This window comes from Rattus norvegicus, chromosome 4 (genome assembly GCF_021556685.1).
Source record: "Rattus norvegicus strain SHRSP/BbbUtx chromosome 4, alternate assembly SHRSP_T2T, whole genome shotgun sequence".
Taxonomy (NCBI): Eukaryota; Metazoa; Chordata; class Mammalia; order Rodentia; family Muridae; genus Rattus; species Rattus norvegicus.
In genome coordinates, this window is record NC_141537.1 from 96,051,832 (window position 1) to 96,060,906 (window position 9,075).

The following is a 9,075-nucleotide window of genomic DNA, read 5'->3' on the forward strand; positions in this document are numbered from 1 at the left end:
ATATTTGTATATATCTATATAATCTCTTTAATTTCTAAACATAAATATAAAGATAAATTAATCATTAAATATTTGACCTTTTATATCTTATAGGATGATTAATATGGGTGGTACCTAGATCCCCAGACAAAATTTATGTATAGCTCTAGTACACAAAGTCCTGCAAGGTGGTCTTTGCTGCTTCATAGCTGGAATATGTCCCAAATAATCAACCATTAAGACAATCACTGCACCCATTGTGACAAAGGTCTCTGCTGCCTATTTCAAATTTCATCTAATTTTCAGCTTGCAAAGGATCTATTTTATTGTTTTCTGTCTATTCTGCTTCAAGTATAGTATATACAAAAGAAGTCTAGGATATTAGAATATATTAGCTTGGACTAGGGATATACATGGGAAAAAACATTTGGTGGAAAGTGAATTAGAAATACAGTGTAGAATAACAGTATATTTCTTTTGGATAGGGTATTCACTATAACTTGATTTCTGATAGTGCTATCGAGAGTCCACAGAGAGGACCACTCAAGCATAGTCTATAGCCAAATGAAAGTCATTATTTCAGCCTGCTGGGACTACAGTCGGGTATTCAGGACCAAAGCGTAGTCCTGAGCATTTAGAAGAAGAGGCTTTTAAAGGCAAAATCCAGAGTCGCTGTCTTACTCAGCAGTTGCAGCAGCAGATTTTTTACAAACAAGCAGTTTAATAGAAGCCAAGATAAGCTGTTAGCTGGTGAGTGTGAGGGAAGTCTGTAAAGGCAATCAGTTTAACAAAAGCCAAGATAAATTAGGTGGGATATCTTGATCTCAGGATATCATTTAATAATTTCCCACAAGATTCTCCGTCAAACAGATCAAATTCAAGTTAAACATAAAATGGCTTCAGCAAAAGTGTAAGATGGGGAAAACTCTGTCCTGTCTTACTCTATCATGCAGTCACTAAACAAGTTCAAATCTATGATGTGGAGGAGAAAACAAAGCAAAATTTAAAACAAACAATCACCCATTCTTCTTTAAGATGGGAGCAAATTTACAATGCCCTACTGCAGCACAAAACATGATTCAGACTTGCTCCTTTGCAATTTGTCAGGCTTCCTTGGCAGTTTCATGGTTCAAACATGTCCTACTGTGAAGCAAAAACTGACAGCCTTTGCTTTGCCGTTTGGTTTGGTTGGTCTGTTTATTTGTTGCTTGCTTATTAGTTTGGCATAGGATCTCTTCAACCCTCGTGGTCTAGAACTCTTTATGTAGTCTAGGCAGGCCCAAGTGGTGAGTTTATAGGCATTGTCACTAGTGTCTAACCACTATTATACTGCCATTAGTGTTCAGGTGGCTATAAGCAGGTTTTCTTTAAGAGTAATTGTTTCTTATTACATTTTTTTCCTAATTAAAATAAACTTGTATCATTCCCCGTTCCCTGTGTTTGCTTCAACCCCTTTCATGTTTCCACCCCATTGCATCTCAGGTTTATAGGATGTTAGAACAGAAGTTTGAAGAAAGATGTTTTAAAAAAGAAACTAGTTTATATTGCAGCATCATAGCTATACTTTGTATAAATTTCTCAATTTCTTTTTATCTAACCAGATCGTTTATAATGTATGACTAATTGTGATACATAAATGATTAAATGTTTTAATACTCTATAATTATTTCATTTGTGCATTTACTTAATGTAGAAGATCAGTTCTAATGCTTTGACTCAATCAGGAATCTGCAAGTCCAAATGCTAAATGTCCCAGTTGGTTTTTGATTGATCAATAAAGATGCCAGCAGCCATTGGTTAGGGAAAGGCAGACAGGGCAGGGCCAATTTCCCAGATTGGGCCTGGGGTCAGGGTAATGCTTATGAGTGCCCAGTCTTTGAGTTAGCCAAGACATTTAAAAAATACACTAATGTGTGCATCCATCTTCATTTATGAAAAGTGGTGTAGCTAAAATTCACTGCTATAGCTTAAAGCACTTTTGATGGACCATTGTTGTGTAGCATAATATCTTCTGTCCTGAAGAAAAACTTCTTGAAACATAGACTATAAATGGAAAGTACAACAATTGGGTGTTTACAATGCAGTGAAACTACAGGATATTATGGGGCGAGGTGAAATACTCCATCTTGCAAGGAAGAGCATTAAAACAGAAAGTAAACAACTTAAAATAGCTCCAGGAAGTCCCTGAAACTCAGCAGAGTCATAGGTACCTCCCTCTCTGATAGCATATAAGCAGTAAAGAATGCTCAGAGTCATTCTCAAGAGAACAAAGATGCATAGTCAGAAGCCAGCTCAACAGCCTGGAAGAAACAGAGACCCAGAGATCTGCCTAAAAAATGTTCAGCACAATAAACCACATAGAAAGAACACTCTCCAACTTGTTATTCTGCCTGCAGGCTTTGGAGTGTACCCCAGGCTCCCAGGTTTTGTGAGCTGCCATCCATGCTCAGTCAGTGCTGGTAAGTAGCCCCAATAAAACTCAGTGGTTCACCAAGTTTGACTTTGGTGGTATCTGTACTTCAGTATTTCGTAGCCTCCCTGTCTGGGTTAGGTAGATATGTGTATGAAGTGTTGTGTATTCCCAGGAAAATTCTGTCTCACAACAGTCATGCTGTTTTTATCTGTTTTGCCAGTGATAAGGCTGAGGCATGGGGAGGAGGCTTAGAAGCCACAAATGTATTCTCCTGAAGACATCAAATCATGAGGATTTAAATTTTTTAACTGAAATTTGGATTTTTAAAAGAATTTGAATGCCAGAAGTAAAAATCCTAAGACGAACAATCTTACAGAAGTCTCCCAAAGCTATTAGGGTTTTAACGGGTGCTGCTCCTTGATTAATAAGGTATTTTGTCCCTGAAGGGAATTTAACACAATAGGATGGGGAAAGGCCTTATCAATCTTCAGTGTTCAGACTTGGGAAATGGAAATGAGATTTCTTTCAGTCCTAGAACTTGCCTGCCATTTATCACTAAGCAAACTCTAAGGCCTGACTCTTTCCTTGAGGAAAAAAGAGAGATGCAGAAAACAATATTTCTTAATTCACATTGTTGGTTCTAATAAAGAATCTAAAATGTTCACATGATTTTTGGGGGGTGGGGCCTTTCCATGTTAATATGTAGAATCCCTAGTGATTAAACTGAATATAAAATCTTAAAAAATACAGTTACCCTCTATAGATCTGCGTCATTTCTTTCCTTGTTTTAACATAAATTTTGATTACATGTGTTAAGTACACTGTGAAATCTATAATAAAGACATACAACTGTATCATTTACTTTAATTATACTTGTCCCTTCTCTTCTCCCTATCCCCTTTTGCTCCCACTGTCCTCCTTCCCCAGATATTCTTACTTGTACTTTCATGCGATATCATTGCTACTTTTCATGTCTCAAGTCTTTGTGCATCTATATAAAATCTAGAAAGAACGGAATAACATGCTTGTTGCCTGTTTTCTAAGTTCCTTATTTTAGTATTAGTTTTCCGATTTCCTTCTAATTTCCGACTGTTGGAAATCTTCCTGCAAAGATTTTCTTCGTGACTCACTAAAACTATTGTGTCTACATACCTCATTTTCTTTACTTATCTACTGTTGTATGCTTAGAATTATTCCATAATTTGGTTATTGTGAATAGCACTCCAATAAAGATAGATGTGCACATAACGCCGTGATCTTCTTATAGAGAAGTGTTCAGCATTTGTACTCAGCAGTTCTATAGATGTATCACATGATAGCTTTACTTCTAATTTTTGGAGGCAGCTCCCTGATTCCATTGTTTTGGATGAAGTTGCTTTACCTGCCACATATGTTTTTTTCAACATCCTCAACAGAACTTGTTACTTCTTTTCTTGATGGTAGTAATACTGACTCACATGGAATATAATCTCTAACTTGATTAAATTTTCATTTCTCTAGTGGCTTTTGACATCTGCATTTCAGCTTTTGAGAATTCTACATTCATTTTATTGACTAATATATTTATTGGATTATTTGGTTTCTTAGCATTGAGTATTTTACTTGTTTATATATTGTAGATGTTGACCAGATGCACAGCTAGCAAATTTTTTTCTCCCACTCTATAGGCTGCCTCTCTGCCCAATTCTGTCATTTGCATTGTAGACACATTTTAGTTTCATGGAATCCCATTTATCAATAGTTGGTTTCATTTTCTTAGGTAGCCAATTCTAGTCCAGAAAGTCTTTGCCTATGCTTAGATCTTGGAGATCCTCCCCACCTAAGTTCTATTTTTTATTTTTTTAGAGAAGTTTTAGTTCTTGAGTTAAGATCTTAGATCCATCAATTTGAATTAAATTTTTACAGGGTGAATGATAGGGATCTAGTTTCATTTTTCTGCATGTTAACATAGAGTATCCCCAACATCATTTGCTAAAGAGATTATTTTTTCTCCCCCAATGTAGGTTTTTGACATCTATGTCCAAAATCAGTTGTACTGCATGTAACTCAGTGCTAAAGGGCTAGCCTAACATGACTTGCAGCCCTAGATTCAATCTCATCGTTGGAAAACCTAAAACAAAATAATTTGGCCTTGTGGTTTGAATGATCAATGTCTCTAATAGGCTCATGAAATTGAACACCTGGTCTCCAGGTGGTGGTGCAGTTGGGAAGGTTACAGAACCTACAAGAAGAGAAGTCTTACTGGAGATAGTTTTGAGGTTTCATATCCTGGCCTCATTTCTGGTTCCCTTTTTCTGTTTCGTGCATGTATATGAAATGTGATTTCTTTGCTTCCTGAGTTCCGGCTTGCTTCATACGCCTGATGCCATGCTTTCCCCATCACGATGAGTTAAGTCTCTTTTGGAATAAACTAAAACAAACACTTTCCTCCTTTAAGTTGCAACTGGTTGTGGTATTTTTAATGCAGCAAAAATAACTAATATAGTTGTAGTTGTGTAGCTTTACTCCTAGATTATCCATTCTATTCCATTGACCTATATGTCTGTTTTAGGGTCAGTATATTGCCAGTTTTGTACTATATAGTTTTGTAGTATATTTGTTCTATCGTATAGTTTTGTTCTTTGTACTCAGCATTTCTTTGGCTATTCTCAAGCATTGTGCTTCTGTATGGGTTTTAGAGTTTATTTTTGTTTCTATGAAGAATGTCATTAAAACTAAGATAATGATTTCATTGAACCTGCTGGTCAGTTAGCATTATGACCATTAAAAACACTGCTAATTCTATCAATTTGTGAACATGGTAGGACTTTCCATATTAAATGTTTTCTTCAATTTCTATGTTCAACGTTCTAAAGATTCACCGTGGGAGTCTTGTACTTTCTTAATGTTATTTGTGGGGTATGTTGTTGTTTTGAAGCTAATATGAATGGGATTTTCTTTCCAATTCCTTTCTAAGCATATTCATCATTGATATTTTATATGTTGGCTTTATAGGTTTCTGCTGTACAGTGATTGTTCATCAGTTCTGCGAGTTTTCTGGTACAGAATATGAGGTCCCTTATACACTAGAGCATATTGTCTATAGATAAATATTTCCTCCTTTTATAAATTCCTTTTATGTCTTTTCTTCTCTTAGTACAAGACATTATCTCAGATTTCTGAGATAGATATTTTAGACAAAGTTCATGAACTGCTGAGAAAAATGGGCATTTTCATGTACTGGGGTTGAAAAGTCTATTAAGTCCACATAATCTGCTATGCCAATAACTATATTTGTTTATTTTATGGCATGGATGAAGTGTAAATTTTGAGAATTGTACCTTTACATCTTGCAGGTTTTTTTATGACAGTGTCACCTGTGCCTTTACATCTAACAATATTTATTTTAGGAAAAAGCCAATGAGCAGCATGTATATGCTGAGCGGTTATAGCCTCCTAGTGAACTACTACCTTAACCATTGTAAAGTAGCATTGTCTATTTCTTCTAACTTTGGGTTGAAGTCTAACTTATCAGAGCCAATTATGGCTACAACTGCTTTTGTTCTATCCATGTACTTGAAACACCCCATTTCTGTAATCCAGAGAAGGTGTTCTTCTTCAGGGCTACAAATAGGTGGATATTGTTGGTTTTAATCCAATTTTTTGATTTGAGAATTGAGGACATTAACATTCAGGATTGTTGTTGAAAAGCATGCAATAATTTGTGTCCTTTTGTTGTTGATTTTTGGTGTTTTTGTTCTTGTAATGTTTGGTACTTTCCCAGTCCTCATTTGCAGTGTTGTAGATAACATATAGTGTAATGTAATGCACTGAGTGCTCTGTTCCTTGGTGTACAAGATTATTTCAAGTAGCTTCTACATTTCTGGATTAGTGGCCATAAACTCCTCCAGTTCATGCTTTTCAGAAACTCCTTTCTTTTCACTTCAGCAGAATCTTTGCTAGTGATGCAGTGATCTGGGTGGCAGATCTGGTCTTTCATAGCTTGATTGCATCATTCCATGCCCTCCTAGATTTTAGAGTTTCTGTTGGGGAGTATGCTGTTATTATGATGTATTTGACTTTTTATGTAACTTGAAACTTGTCTTATCTGAATTGCAGCATTCTTTTTCTGTTCATCATGCTTAGTTTTAATTGTCATGTGTGGAGATCCTTTCAGATCATGTGTATTTGGTATTTTAACACCTCCTGTTATTGGATATCTGTCTCTTTCCCTGGATTTGGGAAATTGTCTGATATCATATTGAATGTACTCTCTGTTCCTATACATTGCCATTCTGTCTTCTAGCCCATAATTCATAAATTGTGTCTTTTAACGTACTTTCTCATTTTATTTTTATTGTTACCCAAATGTACTAAATCATTCACCTTGTCTTCAAGTTCTCATACTCTGTTTTCTATTTTACTCGATCTGTTTTTTTAATAGTGCCACGGATATGCTGGTTAGTTTTGTTTGTTTTTGATAGAAGCTAAGATTATCTAGGAAAAAGGAACTTCAATTGAGAAATGCCTTTATCAGACTTGTCTGTAGGCAGGTCAGTGGGGAGGATTTATTGATTAATGCTTAATATGGGAAAATCCAACCTGTGACCCCAGTGTGACCGCTGGACTGGTTGTTCTGGCAGGATGGATGCAGGATGGATGATACAAGACACCCTGGTGTAGCAGTGGCACAGATGGGGCTGGGGATTTAGCTCAGTGGTAGAGCGCTTGCCTAGGAAGCGCAAGGCCCTGGGTTCGGTCCCCAGCTCCGAAAAAAAGAACCAAAAAAAAAAAAAAAAAAACCAGTGGCACAGAGATTGTGGGAGTAACAAATCAATATCTAACTTGACGTAAGGCCTATTCCATAAGATGGAACCCATATCCAACACTGCTTGGGAGGTCAAGAACCTAGGTCAGGGACATAGCCAAAATCAAATACTACTGTTCTGCTAAAGGAACATACAATCAAATGACTCCTACTGTTATACTCAAAGATCCATGTCTTGCTTAGGCAGCCTCAGAGAAGCTCCCTCATACAGTGGATGGGAACAAATACCGAGACCCAGAGTTGAACAAGGCACAGACAGTGAGAGACCTTGGACACTCAGCCCTAAAGGGATGTCTCCATCAAATCCTTCCCTTCAGAGATCAGAAAACTGTGCAGAAGAGGAAGAAAGATCCCCTCGGTCTCTTAGACTCTTTTTTACCCTCCATCAAGGAATCAAACCAGGGCACATATAAAATCACAGAGACTGGCAGAATGCACAGGGCCTGTTCAACTCTGGGCCAGATGAGGGCCCAGGACAGAGAGAAGGAATTGACACATGCCACGATTTCTAACTCAAAAGTTGGCTTCAATTGGTAGCCATTTCCAAATGAAAAATTAGTTTTCTCCCTGGGAATTTCTCTGAGAAAACAAACAATTTTTAAGGATAGACCCCATGCCCAGCAGTAGAAGGCCAACACAACTAGAACTCATAATTTTGGGTCAGGGCAGGCTTTCTTTCTTTCTTTCCTTCCCTCCTTCTTTCTTTGTTTTTTCTCTACAGATCCTTTGCATTTATTATGGCTGGATTCCACATTTGTGTTTTTATATGGGAATCCTGTCTATGCAAGCATGCATGTCTCTGCTTCTGTACATGCTTCTTGTATTTTTCCCCCTTTGGCTCTTTTTCTTCTGTTTATTTTGTCCTATCCGATTTGGTTTTGTTTTACCCTATTTTAGTTTATTATTATTCTTTTACTCCTTAGATCACTATTTTCTAAGGAAAAACAAGATATGGATCCAGACATGATCGGAGATGGGAAGAAACCGGGAGGAGTAAAGAGAGGAAACTGTAATCAAACCATAATGTATAAAAAAACATAATGTATGAAAAAATATTTTTAAAGAAAAAAAAGTTGGCTGGAGCAAGCAATGGAGGTCAGTAAGCAAGTGCTTTTCCATGCCTTCTTCAGATCCTGCCCTACATACATATAAGTAACATTATACATACTAAGCAGGTGGTATTAATGTGTGCATATGTATATGCATATGTATGCATGTGTATATGTATATGTATGTATGTATGTATATGTATGTATGTATGTATGTATGTATATAACAATAATTCATGAAAATACAGGCCACAAGAGCAAGAGGGATATATGAGAGTATTTGTAGGGAGGAAGAAGAGGCAAAAAATGATACTATAATCCCCAAAATAAATATTAATTAAAAGATAGAAGCTCCTTTGTTTAGCTACTAGGAAGAAAAAAATCTGGAGTAATCTGATGTTGATCAATTCTCCTTTTTTATTCTACAATTTCATTGTACCTGCTCAAACTTCTTTACAAAGGTATAACTAAATTCTTCAAAATATATTTTTATTCTTTTTTTTTTTTTGTTCTTTTTTTCGGAGCTGGGGACCGAACCCAGGGCCTTGTGCTTCTTAGGCAAGCGCTCTACCACTGAGCTAAATCCCCAACCCCCAAAATATATTTTTAATGATGGTTCTTAAGCGCATTAACCTCCCTTTTAGCCCACCACCCACCAGACATAGTGGGAAAGAAAGGATGCAGGGGAGGTGAACCTGCCTAGAAAGGTTCTTTGGAGCAGCTCCTGACTGTCTTTTCTGGAAATCAGCAGTTCAGTTCCCAGGCCAGCAGTGGCAGCTCGGTCCACTTGCAAACAGTTTATAGATACATCAGCAGTCCAGGTCAGC

General features: G+C 36.8%; 1 non-coding gene across 1 annotated transcript; it reads right to left on the bottom strand.

Annotated features, from left to right (window-relative positions):
* Nucleotides 1-8,764: 8,764 nt before the first annotated feature.
* Trnal-aag20 (transfer RNA leucine (anticodon AAG) 20) lies at nucleotides 8,765-8,846 on the bottom strand. The gene has a single exon. It is a non-coding gene; the product is annotated as a tRNA-Leu (tRNA).
* Nucleotides 8,847-9,075: the final 229 nt, after the last annotated feature.